General features: G+C 41.1%; 1 protein-coding gene and 1 pseudogene across 8 annotated transcripts in view; both read right to left on the bottom strand.

The window, feature by feature from the left end:
• The window catches only part of GLIS3 (GLIS family zinc finger 3), a 547,835-nt gene that overhangs the window by 161,232 nt on the left and 363,911 nt on the right, over positions 1–22,692 (bottom strand). The gene's annotated exons all lie outside the window — the stretch shown is intronic.
• On the bottom strand, positions 11,556–14,015 carry LOC102899641 (annotated as a pseudogene).

Genomic DNA, 22,692 nt, shown 5'->3' with positions numbered 1-22,692 from the left:
GGTCCAGATACAGCCTGTGACCCAATCTGGGGAAGGAAGTTCTTTGTTCCCATGCGTCTGACACTCTCCTCCTAAAGCTGGGAAAATGGACAACAGGGGAAACCAACCACACCCTTCCCCCACTGAGAGACATCCAGTGGGGAAACCCCTTCGACCCCTCAGGCAGCACCAGCCACACCAGGGGGATCCCCAATGGCACCAGATAAACCAACCCAACCAAAATAGCACCCCCGAAGGTCTGAAGAACCACAGCCTACTAAAGTAATCAAAGACCCATATGCTAAACCTAAATAGGGTGACTGCCTACTAAAATAAAAAAAAAAAAAAAAACACTAAAATACAATCTGGAGTTTCCAAACATGAATGACAAAATATCCAGGATCTAACAGAAAATCACACATCAACCAAGAACCAAGAAAATCCTAACGTGAATGAAAAAGACAATCAACTAAAGCCAGTACTAAAAAGAATCCGAGAAATCAGATGTTGGAATTTTCTGAAAAGGACTTTAAAGCAGCTTTCATAAAAACACTTGACTCAATTATAAATTTTCTTGAAATAAATGAAAAAATAAAAAATCTCAGGAAAGAAACAGAAGCTACAAAGAAGAATCGAATGGGAATTATAGAGCTGAAAAACAAAGTAACAGAAATTTTAAAACTCACTGGATAGAGTCGATCATGGAGACCAGAGAGGACAGAACAAAAGAATTCACCCCATTTCAACAAAAAGGGAAAACATACTGAAAAACTAACCCACAGAGCCTCCGGGGCCTGCAGGGCAATAATAAAAGGCTAGTGTTCTCAACAGCAGAGTCTCAGAAGGAGAGAAGAAAGTGGGAATGGAAGAATGTATGAGGAAATTATGGCCAAAAACTTCCCAAATTTGGCGAAAGACACAAACCCACAGATCCAAAGAACTTAGTGGGTGCAGACAAGATGAACTCAGAAAAATCCACATGAAGAGACATCATGATTAAAATTTTAAAAATAAATTAAGAAATCTTAAAAGCAGCCAGACAGAAAGGCTATACTGATTACACGTGAACATCAATTCACACAAGAGTGGATTTTTTTTTTTTTTTTTTGTCTGTAACCATGGAGGACAGAACCAAGTGGTTTCACGGGCTAAAAGGGAAAAGAACTGTCAACTGAGTGTCCTATATCCAGAGAAACTATCTTTCAGGAGTGAAGGGAAAATAAAAACACTCTCAGATGAAGGAAAACAAAGAATTTAATGCTAGCAAAGCCACCCTTAAAGATTAGCTGAAGAAATTTCTTCAAACAGAAAGGACATGATTAAAGAATCCTGGGACATCAGAAAGAAAAAAGATAAAAAGAAAAAAAAAGAGAAATATTGCTACATACAACAGATTATCATTTACTCATGAGATTTCAATTAAGATTTGATGACTGAGACCAAAATTACAACATCGTCGGATACTCAAGATGATGCTATTTAAAGGCAGGGAAAGGTAGAAAGACTTCTAAGTGAGGTTTCTACACGTCACTCAAAACTTGCAGGAAAGGCACAGGCCCTAGAATAGCTAAAATTGTCTTAACGAAGAAGAACAGAGTGAGGAGAGTCACTGTCTTGGCTGTGAAGGGTCACTCAAGACAGTGCAATACTGATGACAGGACAGACGCACTGATCAACGGTGCAGAATGTAGAATCCAGAAATCAGCCCATACAAAATGTTCAATGGACAGTTAGTTAACAAAGGTGCAGAAACAACCCAGTAAAGGAAGGGAAGGATTTTCAACAAATGGCGCTGGGGTACCATGGATAAATGGATATCTATGGATAAAAATGAGTCTTGACCTAAGCCTCATACCTCATACAAAAATGAAGCCAAAATGGATCAAAGGTGTAAGTGTAAACCATAAAACTATAAAAATTTTAGAAAAGAAATAAGACAAAATCTTTGGTGTCTAGAATTAGACACACAGGTCTTTCTTAGACTTCAACATCAAGAGCACAATCTGTAAAAAGAAATACTGATGAATCTTTCCTCATCACACTTAAAAACGTTTGCTCCGTGAAAGCCCGAGGGAAGAAGATAGGAAAATAAAAGCTATGGTCAGAGAAAATGTTTGTAAATGTGTATGCATGGATTATGTGTATTTAAATAAAAAACCTGAAATTCATGGTAATAACACAAATAATCCAATTAGAAAATGGAAAAAGAGATGTACAGACATTTCACAGAAGAATATAAGGGGAGGACAAGAAAACACATGAAAATATTTCAATAGCATTAGCCATCAGGAAAATGCGGATTGAAACCAAGAAATATCACTACTTGCCTACCAAAATAGCTAGGAATAAAGAATAGTGACAACACCAATTGCTGACAAGGATGTGGAGAATTTGGCACACTGATACACGCTTGTGGTACAGCCACTATGGAAAATGGGTTGGTAGTTTCTTAAAAAACTAAACATAAGGGGCATCTGACTGGCTCAGTAAATACAGCATCTGTCTGACTCTTGATCTTGGAGTCATGAATTCAAGCCCCACATTGGGTGTAGAGACTACTTACATTTTTTTTTAATTAACAGATGACCCAGAAATTGCAACAGTGGCTATTTATCCAGAGAAACGAAAACTTTTATCCATACAAAACCCTACACACAAAATGTTCCTACCACTGTTATTTGTAACAGCCCCAAACTGGATTCAGCCCAGATGTCCTTCACCAGATAAATGGTTAAACCAAGTATGGAATACTGTGAAATAAACATACGATGCAATATTACTCAACGATAAAAAAGGATAAGATCTTGATACAACAAATTGAATGAATTCTGAATTGAATGAATTGAATTTTCAGTGAATTAGGGTGCGTGAAAAAGGCCAATCCAAAGAGGTCACATATTGTGCATTTCCACCTCGGTTAACACTTGTGAACTGAAAAAATTTGAGCAATAGAGGACAGATTAACGGTTGCCAGAAAAGTTAAGGAAGGGGGCGGGGGAGGCAAGTGGGCATGGTTATGAAAAGGAAACAGAGATCCTTGTGGTGCGGGAAATCTTGATTGTAATGGTGACTACAATCTACCCAGGCAATACAACCGTATAGAATACACACACGTACACATGAGTGTATTTCTGTATTATTTCTTACAAGTGTATGTAAATCTACAACGATCTCAAACATTTCAATTCTAAAAACCTGAATGATGTCACCATTCGAAGGATGAGACCAGGTAGTACTTCCACTATAAAGCTAGTTATCAAGCATGGCATGTGACAACCTCGGCCAGGTGCACAGCATGGAAAGGGCCTTGGGTACACTACTTTTGTGGGTAGTTTTTCATCAGTCAGCTCGTTGGCACTGAAAGTCACTGTTTTATGAGAGAAAGAGGGCGGGCATGTTACATTCACATAGCATGAGAAGGCGTCACGAGGAAGAAAGATGTCAGTAAACACCCTATCAGTCTATTACCCATTACTGTTACCAAAGGTCTTAAATTTCAGAGGCCAGTGAGTGACACATATGTTTTCTTCACCAAAGGCTGATTGGCACCTGGCACAGTCCCTGACTCAGGACAGGCACTCAGTAGGGCTGACCAGAGAACAAAGAACAAATTCACACCTATCACAGAGTCACTAAAGAAAGGAACCCCAGCCAACTCGGAGTTTGCAATGTTCTAGCTCTGGAGGTCAAGTAGGGATCTCCTGGCCCACTGGCCATCCCCTAAGTCTGAGCTTTCGACTACACAGAAGAGTGAAAGCAGCTTGATGAAGTGACCAAAGCTGTTCCTAAAGTCAAAATTCGCTTTCAAACAGCCATATCTATGTTTGCTATTTAAAAATATGTTCAATTTCATACAAATTAGATTTCATACAAGTCCAAGAACTGAGCACATCCCCATTCCTTCAACAACAACGAAAGTTCATCCCTTACAGTGTGCATGCCCCAAAATGTGAAAAAAGGAAAGATCTACCTCACGAAGGGGTTCTTCAAAGTATGCGATGCCCAAGTGAAACCGTTTCATTTGGCAGGGAACCACACGGAGGTCTCTGATGGAGAACATGAAGGCTTTGGAACTTGACAAGAGTCTCCATGGTATCTCTTCCCCGAGTGGCTCTCACGTACAAGTAGCTCCCAGCAGACCAGTGGAGGCGCCTGCTCCCACGACCACTTGTACGGACTGGGTGTTAACGGGGAGAAGTGGTACATCGGACCTCGTGTGACAGGAAGTGATGTCGGCTCTTAGAACTTGGAAGGCATTTTACTGAGATGCCTTGGAGGTCAGTGTACCAACTGGGAGGTCAGTAGCCATCATGACAATGGGCGCCCCTTTTACTTTTACTTTTTCCTTCCCCACAAAGCTTCTTAAAAGAAGACACAAAAGAGTTTCAGTGGAAGGGACCGGGCTCAAATCTGTAGCAAGATTAAGAAATGCAAAGGATAGTATAAGTAAAACAAAGCGAATCATGTAATTAGACAACCTGGACATTAACAACTGAAGTTATGATTCCATCTGAAGGTTCAATATGCTGGGAACACTTAGGAAAATTACACAAGTCCTGGGGTCTGATCACTCCACTTGGTATATATCTTCATCTGTCATACTCCGCATGGTGGCGAACGCAATTACCAATACTTTCATTTTTGTTTTAATTTAATTACATTTTTGTATTTTAACTGAGGCTTAACTTGGGAGTTGACAGTATTTTATTATTATACAGTTTGTCAACTTTAAGTGGGGTGCATTTTTTTAAATTATTTTTGAGAGAGAGACAGAGCGTGAATGCGGGAGGAGCAGAGAGAGAGGGAGACACAGAATCCAAGGCAGGCTCCAGGCTCTGAGCTGTCAGCACAGAGCCTGATGTGGGGCTCGAACTCACGGACCGCGAAATCATGACCTGAGCCGAAGTCGGCCGCTTAACCGACCGAGCCACCCAGGCGCCCCTAAGTGGGTTGAATTTTTAATTGAAATTTTATTGTAAATTAAGGCCAATTACTTTTAGAGGAACTGAGGCCAGATTTTATAGCACAAAGTCAGTGAGACAACAGGACTCCCCACTGAAAACCTTGCCTCAGGCCAGCTTTGCTGTTCACACCACAGCCCCAACTAAGTGATGTTAGAATGAGGACATTCAGAGGACAAGAACAGTGGCATTCGCTTTATTCTCATATGGTACCTAGGCTGATGCTTAGTGTTAAGAAAAACAAACAAACAAACAAACAAACATGTTTTCCAGAAGTAGTTTTGGAAGGGAAAAGTGACTTTTCTTTTCAGCTATTCAATATATCAAAGCATGGAACCAAAGAAGAGGGATTAGTGAAAATTAATTGTCCATATATCTTAATGCTAGATGCTTAATGCCGGTTGCTTCTTTGAGAAAGGGGGCAACAAAGAAATGTTTTTCCTTGTTAAAGGTTCTGCTGAAAAGTGTTCAAAGCAAACTGCACTCACTGCTTTATGCAAGGATAACGATGGAAATCAGTGTCGGCTCTTAAAACTTGGAAGGAATTTTACTGAGATGCCTTGGAGGTCAGTGTACCAACTGGGACGTCAGTAGCCATCATTACGATGGGCGTCCCTTTGACTTTTTCGTTCCCCACAAAGCCTCTTGAAGGAAGATGCAAAAGAGCTCCAGCGGATGGACAGAGGTTCTGAACCCAAACCCTTCTCGCCATAAAAGAAGGCATGTTCGTTTATGGGATAGAGTTGGTAAGATTTTCAACCCAGAAGCTCAAAATATTTCTCCCATTACCAAGGAGTAAATGGTATTTAAAGCTGGGTGATGGGCATGTGTATTATAATTCTTCTTTTTCCTTTTGATAATTTTTTTGTGAACTTCTATAATAAAAGTAGAAAAAAAAAAGTTAACAGTGGATTTTCTGTCTTCATCAAAGTATTCCTGGCCTCTAAGTATTATTCTAGTTTTAATTTGGCCAGTGTTAAACCAAAAGACCAGGCTGTGTGATGTCCAATAATCTCTACTTTGACCAATCCTGATCAGGTCAAACACTTTTATCCCCTAGGAGGTGCCTTACAAAATTGTCTCTAGTTTAATTGGACGTGTGTGCAGATTTTCCACTTGGGAATAAAATGCTCAGCAAATCCTCGCAAAGTGTTTTCCCTGTGTGTCATAGAGCCAACCGGCTAAGGCTCTCGGTAAGGCCGGCTGCCAGTGGAAACCGTAGCTTTCCTGGCTTCACACGTGAGCCAGATGTTGGGGATTTTCTGAGCTGCAGAATCGTGGGGAAGGAGGTTTGTGCATGTCCTGTGTTCTCATTCCAGCTCTCAAACTTTCAGGATTTATGGCCAGTCAGCAGTGTCACGAACTGGCCCGAAAATATCCCCAGAGGAAAGCCCACTGACAATGCACCTGACTCTGCCATGGCCCCATCCCATCTGCCAGATCAGGATCTCTTTGTACTGCTTCTTCCCCCAACTGCTCTGCAGAAATGCAGCAAGGCAGGTGCAATCTTTAATTTTCTGAAACCCGCAATTCAAAGCAATTCTGCTACAACTTAAAAAAAACAGTTTATTTCCTTCTAGCATTATATGAAATTAATACTTGCCTATTCTAGACAATTTACAAATATGTGAAATAAGAATGCATATGTGTTATTACAGGTATATGTAAAAATATCCCAGAATCTCACTATCCATGGAGAACCAATTTTGTTCTCATTGATTTTCAAGGACAACTAAGGAATTCCTGGGACCACAATGAATGTCTACAGTTGCCATCATCAGAATGTATGCTTGCAGAGGGATGCGAATACACATTTAAACACTTTTGTAAGCATTTTCCTTATTATTAAATATCCTTAAATAACTTTGATGGCTGCATAATTTCATCAAATGGTTACACCATTTCATTTTCCTAGTCCGAGACCACTGGACATTTAGTTTTTCTGTGTCTGTTATAAATAATTTGCTTGGAGACAAATGTAGTTTGACAATGGAGAATCCAATTGAAAATGAACTGTTTTCTGAACAATCACATCCACTCTATTTCAACCAGCCTTCTTAATGTTTATTTATTTTTGAGAGACAGTGAGAGAGAGAGAGAGAGAGAGAGAGAGAAAGAGAGAGACAGACACACCATGAGTGGGGTAAGGGCAGAGAGAGAGGGAGGCACAGAATCTGAAGGAGGCTCCAGGCTCCGAGCTGTCAGCACAGAGCCCGATGTGGGGCTCGAACTCATGAACCGCGAGATCACGACCTGAGCCGAAGTCGGACACTTAACCGACTGAGCCACCCAGGTGCCCCTCAACCAGCCTTCTTAGGAGCCGCCCTTCTCAAGCTCTAGTACGCATGAGAGTCAGCTGGAAGGTGTGGTAAAACACCAATCTCTGGGCCTGGAGGTGGATCTGAGAATCTCCTTTCTGACAAAGCCTGTGGTGTGGACCTCGCCTTGAGAAGCACCGCTCCGGAGAAGCCCCCTGCTGCATTTAGGAAATGGACAGAAAGGGGCTTCTCACTGTGGGCTCATCTCTTTTTGACCCTCCCAGCGAGAAATGAAAAGCTGCTTCGGTTGACATCCCCCAGCGCGGTCCACGGCCTGGCATGGGCTCAGGTGCTCTCCTTATGTTGAAAAATGTTTGGCAAATAAGTAATGCTGGCAGGAACCGTTCTGACACCTACACCTCAATTTGGGATTCATTTTCCTCGCTCAAGATTTGGCAAGTGTATCCCTTCCTTAAGGTTAGGCTGTGAAAATACACTCTGACTCACGGACCTAGTTTAAAATACCACAAAAAGTCATCAACGATTTCCACAACTAATGAGTCTTAAATACCTTCATTTTGAGTTGTTTTACGTGTGCTGCCTATGGGACGAGATCTAAGTATTTAGACTGGGGTTGTGCATAATTGTGTGAATAAATCACGAGAACAAAAACTGTCTCCCTGTATCCAGCCTCTGCCCGATGTCCACTGATGATCAATCCTGCCATTTATGTTGTCTTCCTAAAAATCATTCCTTATCTACGGTTTATTTCTGTTCCCAGCAATATGGCAAACGAGATGTTCAGAGAACTTACCTCTGATGCGGCCCATCTAAAAATGCCGGTTAAAAATTTTTAAAGAGTTTTTTTTTTAATGCATGGCTGCCTTGGCAACAGAATAAGGGAATTCTTTAAAAGCCAGAAACACATACACATACACAAACGAAAAACCCCAGCAATCAAGGGTAAGCAAGAACTGGGGATATTCTGCTAATCCCAGGCACCCTAGAGCTTGGCTTCTAAAGGGCCAGGTGGGAAAAACGACAAAGCACGGATCCAGATTTCCATTCGAGTTCAGAGAGAGACTCATGTATAAAGCAGGGGCTTCTGAATGGCAACACGGTCAGCAAATGAGTTGGGAAAACAATATGTGTAAATAAGCCTGACCTACAGAGTGAGACATTGGACACAGAGGTCTTACCTCTTGAGAAAGAGAGAAAAAAAAAGGCTGCCTTACAAAATTCCTAACCCCAAAACCTGGATTTGGATCCAGAATTTACATTACTTGAATGATCCCAAACACCCCAAAGCCGATCATTTTAACTGACTGATTTCTGAGTCTCAGAGGTTTTAGTGACAAACATTCCCCGGAAGAATGCATTTTCGACCCAGGCCTGAAAGAATCCCCAAAGGTGAAGTTTTTAAAGAGTGTCAGTGCACAGTCAAAATTTACCACCAAGTGATAGTCAGTGGACACCACGCATGACAGAGCGAGACCTGAGAAGCCTGCCAGCTATAGAAGTATTGAAATGTCACATCTAGTAGAGTTTAAATATTTGAAGAAATAGAAGAGAAACAAAGAAAAAAAGGAAACAAGAAATTTTAAAAATTGAGTAAGCAGTTCTGAAAAATAAAAACTACTTCTGAAAATTAAACAGGCAATCACCAAAAATAAAAATACAATTTATGAGGGGCGCCTGGGTGGCTCAGTCGGTTGAGCATCCGATTTCGGCTCAGGTCATGATCTCGTGGTTCGTGAGTTCGAGCCCCACGTCAGGCTCTGTGCTGACAGCTCGGAGCTTGGAGCCTGCTTCAGGTTCTGTGTATGCCTCTCTCTCTGCCCCTCCCTCACTTGCACTCGGTCTCTCTCTATCTCTCTCAAAAATAAATAAACATTAAAAAATTTTTAAATATATATATATATAATTTATGAGTTAAAGAGCAGAGGAGATGTGGCCGCAGAAAGACTTAGTAACTTGGAAAATGGATGTATATAAATTAGATGGAATAGACAGAGAGACAAGGTGATAAAAAAATTAGAAGAGTTTAAAGGATATAGAATGTAAACTGAAAACACATAATAAATAGACGTCTAATCAGAGTTGCAGGAGATGATAGCACAGTGATGGAGGGAAGTCAGTATTTTGAAAAAGAACTTTCCTGAACTGAAGCAGACAAAATGCCATATTGTAGGAACCACAATGATGTCTAAGCGGGACAAGTAAAAACAAATTCATCACTAGGCACACAACACCCTAGGCGGCAAAACACCAAAGACAAGGAAGAGAACTTAAAAGCAGCTGAAAGGAGAGACAGATTCCTTACAAAGGAAGAGCAGTGAGACCCCACAGCAATACTGGAAGCTAGGCAGAGAAGGGGATCTCCAAAATGCTGCTGTGAGACACAACTATCTACACGAGGTGTAAATATGTTTCATGAACAAGGAGGAAACAAAAATGTTACCAGAAAGACAAAAAACTGAGAGGTTCTCCCTGAAGGAACATCTAAATCATGTACTTCAGGGAAAAAGGAAAATGATCTCAGATTAAGTTCTGGTTTTTTTTTAAGTTTATTTATTTATTTTTGTGAGAGAGGGGCAGAGAGAGAAAGGGAGAGAGGGAATCCCAAGCAACCTCGTGCTGTCAGCACACAGCCTGACGCAGGGCTTGAACTCACGAACTGTGAGATCGTGACCCGAGCTGAAGTCGGATGCTTAACCAACTGAGCCACCCAGGTGCCTCACAGATTAAGTTCTGATAACAAGAAAGACTGGGGACCAAAGAAAACGGGGAAATTGTGGGTAAATACACATATGGACTACTAGTATAGCACTGAGATTTAATTTAGGGATTAAGAAATTTAAAAACATCAATCAACTCTGGAGGATGGCATATAATCCTGATGGGAAGTGAATGAAGTTCATAAAAGTGCTGTTTGGAAAAAGGTACAGATATTGATTGGCTTTACGTTAAGTTGAGGTAAACACGCATGTTATGATGTCAAAATCTGTGGGAAATAGCTACAGCGGTTCTTCAAGGAACATTCATAACCCTCCATGCTTATGTTAACAAATAAGAAATTATTATTATTTAAAAAATTTTTTTAAACATTTATTCGTTTTTTGATAGAGACAGAACGTAAGTGGGGGAGGGGCAGAGAGAGAGGGAGACACAGAATCAGAAGCAGGCGCCAGGCTCCCAGCTGTCAGCACAGAGCCCGGCACAGGGCTCGAACTCACGAACCGTGAGATCATGACCTGAGCCGAAGTCAGACGCCTAACCGACTGAGCCACCCAGGCACCCCAACAAATAAGAAATTATTAAGAGTTGGGGGAAAAAAACTGCAGAATTAGCCCAAATTAGAAGGAAAAAATAATATGGGTAAGAAAAAATTTAATACAATAGAAAACAAAACCACAAAATAGAGGATAAATGAATCAAAAATTTTTTTTTTCAGATAAATAAGTAAATAGACAAGTCTCTGGCAAGATTAACGGGGAGGTGGAGAAAGATGACATAAATTAACGATAATAGGAATGAAAAGAGGACATATTTACAGATGCAGCAGAGATTAAAAAGGTGATGATGCTTTATGTCAATACATCTGTAAATTGAGATGAAAAAGGCAAGTGTCAAGAGTAACATAAATTACCAAAACAGAGTTAAGAATAAACAGAAATTCTAAATGATACGACAGCCATTAAATAATTCAATCAGAAATCTAAAATTTTCCCACTTGGTCTAGATGGCTTCGCGGTTGAGTTCTATTTACATTCAAGGACCAGAAAAGTTCCAGTTTCCATAAAATCTATCAGAGAACGGAAATGAGATAAGACTAGCACAGGAAATTAAAGTTTTAGGTGATCCACATTAACATCAATGCCAAAATCTTGAAATACTGACTGGCAAACTAACTCATTCAATACATAAAAAATACAGCACGTCATGACCAAGCTCAACATGTTTTTTTCTAGGAATTTAAGGTTCATTGACCATGTCACTGAGCAATTAAGGAGAAAATCATATGACTATCTCTACAGGAAAGAAAGAAAAAACATTCAGGATAAAAACTCTTAGCAAACTAAGCAGATAAAAGAATTTGGTAACCCATTAAAAACATATAACCAGTAGTATTCTCAACTGTGAAATATTTTCAAACATGACCTTAATGGAAACAGGAATAAGAAGAAGACATGTACTATCAGCATTTCTATTCTGCATCACACGGAAGGTTCTCACCTATACAATCAAACGAGGAAAAGAAGTGAAACGTATCAGGACTAGAAAAGAAGACAAAATAATCGTCACGTGTAGATTATACAATCTTGCCCCCAAAGAATGTACAAATTACTGGAATTAGTAAGTTTAGAGAAACTTTGTTTATTCTCTTTTTATATATACACAATAATCCATGGTTGTCACTGTTTCTCTGGGTGCTTAAATTCACCCAAATACCTGTGGAAATTCCTACAGGCCAGTACCTGTATTCTGTTAACACGATCCCCATGACCATTTGAGCAGTTCCTTGCTTTCTGGCTCCAAAAAGACAATCCAGGTTCACTTTGGTCTTTCTCTGCTCCTGATCTGGAATTAGCCACTTCTGTAAGGAGTCCTATCTCATTTTAGTGAAGAATGACGCTAGAAACTAAGACTGTTTGCTGAGTGTGCTTATTGCTAAAGGGTTATCACTTTCCAGGTCCTTTCAATGCACAGAGCTAGGAAATACATGAAATCATGAGTTCCTCTGATAGAACCAATTCAAAATTTAGTACCACAGAGTTTTTTTTTTCTTATTTTCTTTTATTGCATAATTATATCTCTTTCCTCTTACAGTAAAAATATTGTGGTTTGTAATTATATATAACAGATATGTATTAACTTAAAAATTTTTAATATATATATTTACCCAAGTTTATTATTTATCTGCTTATCTACTTTATCCTATAATATATAAAATTTTTCATCATACTATAAATATTAACACTAACAATAAACATACTAAGTAGGGTTTCAGATTTCTTTACAGTTCTTTTTGCCTTTAGTAAATATTTCATAAGAATACATGTATTGAGTACTATTGTAAAAGAGTGTGAATTAATTATTTGCTTATGTTACCTATTTGACACACAGTTAGGATTCTTTTGTTTTTGTTTCCATTCACTTTTAAGGTCTGGTATTTTTTCATCCTTTATGGTTTCATTTTTATGAAGTAACATACACACATAGTTCAAAATTCAAAACTATATAAATAGGTATTCTCCAATCCCGATCATCTTCCATCCAGTTGTTTAACCCAGCCCATCGAGTCAGCCATTGTCATTACTTCTTCGTTGATCCTTCCTGTGTTTCTTTTTACAAGATTAAGTATAGGCACACCCACAGCTGCACACATGCACACGTGCATGAACGTATTTCCCTTTCTTTCTGAAACAAAGGGTGGCATACGACACAGATTCTTCTGTACCCTACTTTTTTTCACTTAAAAGCTATCCTGGGGGGCGCCTGGGTGGCTCTGTCAGTTAAGGGTCTGACTCTCAGTTTCGGCTCAGGTCATGATCACACCAGGTCACGGGATGGAGCCCTGCATCGGGCTACCACTTTTTTTTTTTTTTCAAGGATCACTGAGACCATTTATTCTAGACACGATGCTGACCAAGGAGTGAGGGAAGGACTGGGTGTGCAGGCTAATAAACAGAGGAGAGGGAGGACTTCCCGGAGCTGTAGCCATTCCGTCCGCATTCTTCTCAGGGGTGAAGGCATCTGTCTCTTTTGGACAAAGGTTCCAGCTACAAGCAGGGGGAAGACCAGGGGAGGCATAGGCACACAGACCTTGACAGGCTGTGCCTCCACGCGGATCTTGCCCCAGGAGACAGCTTCGTCCAGCCCGGCACCAGAGTCAGATTCATCAAATTCCTGGGCCATGTGGATGTCGACAGCTTAGTCGGCCCCATTCCCCATGAGGCTGGCGTTGGCGGTGTGGTGCTTGACCACACCCCCACCCAGGATGATCATCTGAGTGTGCCTGGCAAAATGGCCTGTGTATTCCTGAGCCTCACGTCCTCAATAATGTCCAGGACCAGCTTGGGTTCTTGTGGGAATCAAAAAAGATCACGTTGCCCAGGGAGCCATCTGTGAGCACTGGGCTCCGCACGGGCATGTGGTTCTTCTGAGCCCAGTAATATACTGATTCTGTGTTGTTGATCTCCTCGCCCAGCCCGGCGATCATCTTGGGAGGTGTCCACTTCACGCCCTCCGTGTTCCGCTCCAGCACCATCCAGTCCATTATGGGCATCAACCAGCCCTCAAACTTGCAGCAACTGTCACTGGGCACCAGGAGGTTTCCAATCCTGTTGATCCCGTCCTCACGCAGCTCCTTCCCCCTGAGACTGAAATCACCCAGGTACGTGGTACCAGGCACTTCTTCGTCCACACTGCCAGCTGTGGTCACTAAGATGTCCACCGTGTTGTATGCTGCATGAGGTGATGGATGCGACAGCTGACGGTACAGAGCCTGCTCGGGATTCTGTCTCTTCCTCTCTCTCTGTCCCTCCCCCCCTCCAAAATAAATAAATAAACTTAAACCTGCATTAAAAAAAAGAAAGAAAAAAAAAGCTGTCCTGGATATCACATCGTACCAGTTCATGAAAATATTCCTCCTGATTTTACAGCTTTATGGGATTCAATTATACGCACGAGCCAGGGTTATTCAACTATTCTCTAGAGTTAAACATTTGAATTTCGTATCTTGCCATGGCAAAGAATACTGCAACAAATAACTATATGTTGCTTCAAATCTACGGAGGTGTTTCATAAAGGTAAATTTTTAGGGGCGCCTGGGTGGCGCAGTCGGTTAAGCGTCCGACTTCAGCCAGGTCACCATCTCGTGGTCCGGGAGTTCAAGCCCCGCGTCGGGCTCTGGGCTGATGGCTCGGAGCCTGGAGCCTGTTTCCGATTCTGTGTCTCCCTCTCTCTCTGCCCCTCCCCCGTTCATGCTCTGTCTCTCTCTGTCCCAAAAATAAATAAACGTTGAAAAAAAACTAAAAAAAAACAAAAGGTAAATTTTTAAAAGTGCAATTGTTAGGCCAAGGGTAAAGAAATACGTAGGTTTGTTGACTACCATGAAGTACCCTGTCATGGAGGTTAAATCATTCTGCATTCTCAATAGCAATGAGTGAGAATCCTTGTTTTTCTGGATTCTCCGGGAGAATGCTTTCTTAAGAAAGGATGCATTTCTATCCACTCAAGAATTTAAAATACAAATCTGTTAAAGTTATCATTTATAAAAGCAACAACAAAAATATACATCATGGGGGAAACATACTAACAAGAGTTGTGTAAGATTTTTAGGTTACAAGAAAAAGCATAAAACTTCCTGAAAGAACTTCGAGACGATATAAATAGAGAGATAAGGCATATACTGGAATAAGAAGGCTCACTGTTGTAAACGTGGCTATGATCCTCTAACGGAGCTAGTATTCAATGAGCTTTTAATCAAAATCTAAATAGGATTTTTCAAGGACATTGACGAGCTTATTCTAAAATGTATATAGAAGAGCAAACAGCCCAGAAAGAGAGGCCAAGACAGGCTTAAAGAAAAACTAGGCTGGGGGGCTTGTTCTATCAAATAACAAGTCTTAGTCATTATGTAATTTAATATTTAAGCATGAGGATAGAAAAACAGACCAATGGAAAAGAATAGAGATCCCATAAACAGACCCATTTATATATGGAAACCTGATACATTACAGGGTAGGCAAAGTATGGATTGTTAAAAAATGTTGCCAGAACAACTGATCGTCCGCAGGGGGGAAAAAGATTCCAGACCTTAAGAGTGATTTCAAGAACTTAAAAGTGAAAGATAACAGGTTAACACATTTAGGCAAAAATATAGGACATTATTTTGAAGATCGTAACGTAGGAAAGGTGTCCTAGGTAAAATAAAGAAAAACACAAGCCACAATGAAAAAAAAAATGCTGTTTAACTTCAAATTAAGAATGCACATCGAAAGATGTTACAGTGAATAAAAACCCAAGTCACGAACTGGCAGAAGATATCCACCAAAGGATAGTATTCAGAATAAATGGAGGGCTCCTTCAAATCAGTAAAAGACAAACAACCCTCTTTAAAATAGGCAGAAAGACTTGTATTTCACAGAAGAAATACAGTCAGCCAATGAGCATATGAAAAGAGGCTCAGCCTCACGAGTATGCAGAAAAATGCAAATCATGACTCTAGGGAGAGAAGATTTTATACCCAACAAATGGGCAAAGATTAAAAAGGCAATGAGAAAATTGGATGTGTGATCCACTAGGACTCGGGGATTTCTCTCCCAGAGAAACTCTCTGCACGTGCCTCCCGTACACAAGTATGAGAACAATTAAAACAGGGCTGTCCACAGTAACAAAATACTTGACATGACCCAAATTTCCACGATGGTAAGCGGGATCACCGAACCTGGTACAATCATTTAATAACTATTACACAGCTGTGAAGATTAATGATCCATAGGTTCACAGGTAGAAGTGGAGAAATCTTGAAAACAACAGGAGGCAATAAAGAAAGTCATAAAAGAAATGCATTCAGCATGATTCTATTACGCACACTTGAAAAGCAGACAAAACCAAACAATATATTTTTAGGGATGCATAGACATGTGGTAAAACTTTAAGGAAAAGCAAGAGAGATATTAATACAGTATTAAAGTGGCAATTTCCCCTGATGGGGAGAGAGGGTAAAGGAGACACCAGAAGATTCACAGACGTAGACGATCATCTGTCTCATAAGCTGGATGTTTGATTCATCAGTCATGTTATTATCACTTTCATTTAAAATATCCATCTATGTTATACTCACTCTCTGGCAGATAAGATCTATTTCACGATGCAAAAAAGTTTAATGGAAAGGAAGAAAAGATGATCTTCTCAGTCCTTTACCTAAAAGCTTCTAGTGGCTTCCTGTTGCCTCCAGGATAAAACCTAGCTTCCTAGCAAGGGAGGCTCTATGCTCTTCCCCACCAGGCCTCCAGCTACTTCTGCAACCTTGTCTCCTGCCATCTGCCCCCTCAGTCCTCACCTCCACTCACCTGTAATCTAGCGACACCCTGTATCATCAGAGCCCCGCGCTCACGTCTGAGCCACGCCCCTCCGTTCCCTCTGCCTGGCACACACTCCTCCTGGGTCGACTTGGCCGATTCCTCTACTTTCAAATTCAGCAAACACCCGATACTTAGGACAGCGTCCCCTGAAACTGCCGATGGATATTTGTTTCTGGGCTTTCACAAGGCTGTGCTTCAGTTCGTCTGTTTGTATGTCCCAGCTCACTTGCCTTCGAGATCTCTGCAAGGCAGGGGCTCTATTTTCATTTCAGTCCAACCAACGTTTCCCGAGTGTTAACGTTATGTCATGACTGTGCTAGGCGCTGGATCTGTTGGATTCATCAGCAGCAAGCCCTATTTCCTACCCTCACAGAGCTTGCAATTGAGCTATACTTACGTACATACTTATGCTCGCTGCCGTGTCCCACATATGGCACGTTACACAATTATGTTTGATGAATCAGCGAAGGAACACTCAGTGAATGAACAGACCAAGGGACAAATAAGAACTGTCTTTTTACTCTTTAAACAAATAAACACGGGGCACCTGGGTGGCTCAGTCATCTAAGCGTCCAACTTCAGGTCATGATCTCATGGTCTGTGAGTCTGAGCCCTGCGTCGGGCTCTGTGCTGACAGCTCAGAGCATGGAGCCTGTTTCAGATTCTGTGTCTCCCTCTTTCTCTCTCTCTACGACCCCTGCTCACACTCTGTATCCCTTTCTCTCAAAAATAAACATTGAACAAACAAGGCTTTTTGGCAATATCATCATTTTAGTGGCTTTTATTTATTATGACCTTTAAGGCTGTAAATTTAAGGCTACCTGTCAAAAACTAAACTTTTTCTTTAACGTTTATTTATTTTTGGGACAGAGAGAGACAGAGCATGAATGGGGGAGGGGCAGAGAGAGAGGGAGACACAGAATCGGAAACAGGCTCCAGGCTCCGAGCCATAGCCCAGAGCCCGACGCGGGGCTCGAACTCCCAGACCGCGAGATCATGACCTGGCTGAAGTCGGACGCTTAACCGACTGCACCACCCAGGCGCCCCTAAACTTTTTCTTTAAAAAACCCACCAAATACATACCTAAATGGAGATATTTTATTCTTATGAAATTTTCAGAAAAGATTAAACTAAACCAACCAATTAAAATCCAGATTCATTACACAACATGATGCCAAGCAATAATACAGATTGTGCGTGGAAATAGAAAGTATTAATCCAAGAATTCCTTTTTGATCTCTCCCACGTGAAGCTGTTTGTAAACACGTTTATTTGCTGTGCACTTTTCTTTAAAATGAACAAATTCCCAAGAAAGAGTTCAAATCAAGCATTCTCTTAAATTTATAAGTCTCGTAATAGCTTCAGGCATCCAAGTAAGCCGTCTCCAGATCTGCCACTTATGATTAGATGCCAAGAAATACTTAAAATGATTCATCCCTCAGATACTAGCTTTCAGCAAACCACACAGAAAAACGAGTAAGGATCATCTTCATAACACAGCTATGCCACTCAGATGCAACTTTATTCTCGCTACGCTGGCCCCTATTCTTTGGTGGACAGATGTACTATCATTCTCCCATGGACATCTTTTTGTGGCCTTCCTGGGTGGTTCCTGCTCGTCCCACTGTGGCAGGATGAACACTGGCCCCTCCGGCCATGTCCGCGTTCTACCCCCGCAACCTGTGATACATTCCGTGGCATGGTCAAAGGAACCTGCAGGTTGATTAAAGGAAGCGTCCTGAGCTGGAGAGATGATCCTGGATTCTCTAGGCAGGCCTCATGTCGTCACAAGGGGCCTCCCAAGACAAAGGCAGGAGGATCTGAGTTAGGAGATGCTGTGACGATGGAAGCAAGAAGTTGGAGGAATGTGAGGAAGGCATCACGAGCCGTGGAATGCAGTCACCTCTCCAAAGCTAAAAAGGGCAAGGATTCTTTCTTCAGAGCTTCCAGAAGGAGCAGGCCCTGTGACATTCTCCCAGTAAGCCCACTACAACTTGTTTTGGATTTCTGATCTCCAGAAAGGTGGCATATGACAAATCTATATTGTTTGAAGAGACTAAGTTTGTGGTAAATGTTACGGCAGCAATAGAAAACTCATGGACTCCTTTTAGACTTTATTCCTGGCTGTGCTATCTTGCCCCGGCAGTGTTCCGGCAAACACTCAAATGCTCTCATCTCTGAAACGATCTTCACGCCTCACCGGCTATCCCTTTGGACTCTGGTACGATCTGCATTAACGGGATATTTGTTGGCTGTGGCAGACAATGCTGGTTAGCTACCCGGAAGCCATTCCCAACTCACTCCCTTGCTGCCTCATCCTGCAGTGGCTAGAAAGTCAAACACCCTTCCCCAGACTCTCTTGCAATGAGGGACGGCAGCATGACCCAGTTCTGGAAAAGCAGGGGTATGCCGATGTCCGCTGGGAGAAAGTCTGAGGAAAACTTCTGCTTCCCTGAAAAAGGGGGAGATGTGACCAGTGTGACCATTTCCTTCTCTACCTTGAAAATGGGCGGTGATGGTTAAGCCTGCATTCACTGTGTCGCTATCGTGAGCAAAAGGCCAAGAGAACGTCAAAGACAGGCTCTGATATTGCTGAGTCATGGAGCCAAAGCCAATAATTGCCTATCCCTGGAAACTTCTGGTTTTGTGAGAACAATACAGCTCCTGTTTGTTCAAGCCCCTGCAGTGTGGTTTGGTGTTACTTGCAGCTGAGGGCACGCCCAACTAGTACATGACCTTTCTCGGGTACACCTGTTACCAAAAGCAGCCAGAACACTGAGGCTTCAGAAAATAGAACAGAATCCTCCTTAGCACATAGTTCCACGCATTGCTACATATAAAAAGGAAAAAAGTAAACAAAGAAAATAAGAAGGAAAAAGAGAGGGGGGGAGGGAGGGAGAGGGAAAGGGACAGAGATGGAGAGAACGGGGGAAAGGGGGCCAGGAAGGAGAGAAGAGGGCATGAAAGGAGGAAGCAACCGAAACCCAAACTTCAGTCACTGCCATCCAACTACACATTGAAAACAAAATGCTGAAAAATTAGAAACATCCACCTTCACTGCCTCGGTCTCATGGAATTACATGCTATAAACACACATTGAAGAACAGGCAGTGGCAATCAAGTTGAGACTTTCAAGCACCCAGTTACTCCTTCTGACATGAAGGGACCACCTCTAAGTCTCCCCCTCGTCATTCTGCAAACGTGAAAACCAAATCAACTCAGAGCACTATCAGAGGAGATTACGAATAAAACGCTCCCATATTTGGGACACTACATGTAACGTAAAATTCCTAGAGCAATAATCCGGATCACAGTGAACTGTCTAGAGGAAATCAATGTCAAGGAGATCGAAGCTTACTCCAAAGATGAAATTCATCTAGCCACTTCCTACAATTGTCTCTTTGGTGCGCACATCATAAAATATAAGATTTCTGGGGTGCCTGGGTGGCGCAGCCGGTTAAGCGTCCGACTTCAGCCAGGTCACGATCTCGCGGTCCGGGAGTTCGAGCCCCGCGTCAGGCTCTGGGCTGATGGCTCAGAGCCTGGAGCCTGTTTCGGATTCTGTGTCTCCCTCTCTCTCTGCCCCTCCCCCATTCATGCTCTGTCTCTCTCTGTCCCAAAAATAAATAAAAAACGTTGAAAAAAAAATTTTTTTAATAAAAAAAAATATATAAGATTTCAGATTTGTGAAGGGGTTTTGGTAAATCTTTTGTGGCCAAGACAGAGATCTAAAATGAGCCTTTTCGTTAGAAGATTCCATTTATGATGGCTATTATTACTATGGTGGTGTCCAAGGGAGCCAAAACGTTTAGAGGCTGAAGTCACGACCTATGTGGACAACCTACTAAAAGACAGGCATAGTTCTAGAAATGGAGACAAGGAGAAATCCCAGTTCTTGTCCTTGTGAGGCCCAGATTTTTGTTAAGGAACAGACAATAACAAATAAATACAAGTTATAGGATATAAAAGAGGAATTACAAGTTCTTTCAGGGGAATGAGGGAATAATTTTTAAAAAAAAAGAGCCAAAAAACCCCTCCCTTTTCCATGCTCATGTTTTGGAAACACTGTTATTGTGAAAATGTCCATACTACCCAAAGCAACCTATAGATTCAATGCAACTGCTACCAAAATACCTGTAGTGTTTTTCACAGAACTAGAACAAATAATCTTAAAATTCATATGGAACCACAAAGACCCCAAATAGCCAAAGCAATCTTGAGAAAAAAGAACAAAGCTGGATGTATCACAATCCCAGATTTCAAACTATATTACAAAGATATAGTCATCAAAACAGTATTGCACTGGCACAAAAATAGACACATAGATGAAGAAAACAGAAAAAATGTCCAGAAATAAATCCATGCTTATATGGTTAATAATCTATGACAAAGGAGGCAAGAATATATAATGGGGGAAAGATAGTCTCTTCAATAAATGGTGTTGGGAAAACTGGACAGCGACATGCAAAAGAATGAAATGTGACCACTTTCTTACACTATACACAAAAATGAACTCAAAATGGATTAAAGACGTATGACCTCCCATCCAAGTACTAACCTGAGAAACTTAACAGAAGACCATGGGGGAGGGGAAGGAAAAAAAATGGTTAGAGAGGGAGGGAGCCAAAACATAAGAGACTCCTAAAAACTGAGAACAAACTGAGGGTTTACGGGGGGTGGGAGGGAGGGGTGGGTGGGTGTTGGGTGTTGAGGAGGGCACCTGTTGGGATGAGCACTGGGTGTTGTATGGAAACCAATTTGACAATAAATTTCATATTAAAAATGAATAAACAAACAAACATTTTAAAAAAAGGCATATAACCTAATATAATAAAACTCCTAAAAGAATACATAGGCAGTAAACTCCTGGGTATCAGCTCTAGCAACAGTTTCCTGTTTATGTGTCTGCAGGCAAGGGACACCAAAGAAAAAATAAACTATTGGGACTACATAAAACTAACTTTTGCACAGCAAAGAAAACCATGAACAAAACACAAAGACGACCTACCGAACAGAAATATTATTTGCAAACAAGTTTTTCAATAAGGGGTTAATATCCAAAATATATAAAGAACTCATACAACACCAAAACAAAACAAAACAAACTCCTCACAAATAATCTAATTTAAAATGGGCAGAAGACCTGAATGGACATTTTTACTAAAGTTATAAAGATGGCAGCCAACAGACACATGAAAAGATGCTCAGCATCACTAATCACCAGCGACATGCAAACCACGAGATACCCCCCACACCAGTCAGAATGGCTACTATCAAAAAAACAAGAAATAAGTGTTGGTGAGGATGTGGAGAAAAGAGAACCATCCTACACTCTTGGTGAGAATGCAAACTGGTGCAGCCACAGTGGAAACCAGTATGGAGATCCTCAAAAAATTAAAAATAAAAATACCACCCAATCCAGTAATTCCACTGCTGGGTATTTACCCAAAGAAAGTGAAAACAGTAATTTGAAAAGATATATACATCTCTACGTTTACTGCATCATTATTTACGATAGCCAAGATACGCAAGCAACCCAGGTGTCCATTGACAGACGAATGGATAAAGAAGATGTGGTGTATATAGGCAGTGGGATATCACCAGAACATAAAGAGAATGAGATCTTGCCATTTGTAACAACAGGGATGGACCTAGAGGGTATTATGCTCAGGTGAAGTAAGTCAGACAGAGAAAGACAAATGCCATATGATTTCACTTATATATGGAATCTAAAAAACAAAACAAATGAATGAACAGTAAAACAGCAACAGACTCATATATATGTAAAATGCTGGTTACCAGAGGGGAGGGGAATAGGAGGATGAGCAAAGTAGGGGAAGGGTATTAAGAGTTATAAACTTTCAGTTATAAAATCAGTAAGTCATGGGGAGGAAAAGTACAGTGTAGGGAACAGAGTTGATAATATTGTAATAACGTCATATGGTGACAGATGGTGACCACAGTTGTCACGGTGAGCACTGTATAATATACAGAATTGTTGAATCACTCTGTTGTATACTTAAAACGTGTAATATTGTTATATTAGTATACCGAAGTTATATAATTCAATTAAAAACAAAAACAAAAACAAAAAAAAACTCTCCCTTTTACTGATGGATTGGAGACCAGACCAAGGATGGTAAGAAGAAGAAGTTCCTTGACATTTTGACAGGTCACCAGAGAAGGGCTGTTTCAGGTGATGGAGTAGTGGGACGACTTTAATACATGAATTATTCAAATTCCTCCACCAACACCAAAAACGTCTTCAGAGACAAAGTTGGAGAATGAGTTAACAGCTAGTAACAAAGTCATCCAAAAGACAAAGGCTTAAGGGAGCATCCAGACAGATACTAAAATGTGAACAGAGCTTGCAATTTTTTGGGAGAGACTGGAAAGACCGGT

Source organism: Felis catus, chromosome D4 (genome assembly GCF_018350175.1).
Source record: "Felis catus isolate Fca126 chromosome D4, F.catus_Fca126_mat1.0, whole genome shotgun sequence".
Taxonomy (NCBI): Eukaryota; Metazoa; Chordata; class Mammalia; order Carnivora; family Felidae; genus Felis; species Felis catus.
The sequence above is the reverse complement of the archived record's forward strand: the minus strand, read 5'-3'. Positions and strand labels throughout refer to the sequence as shown.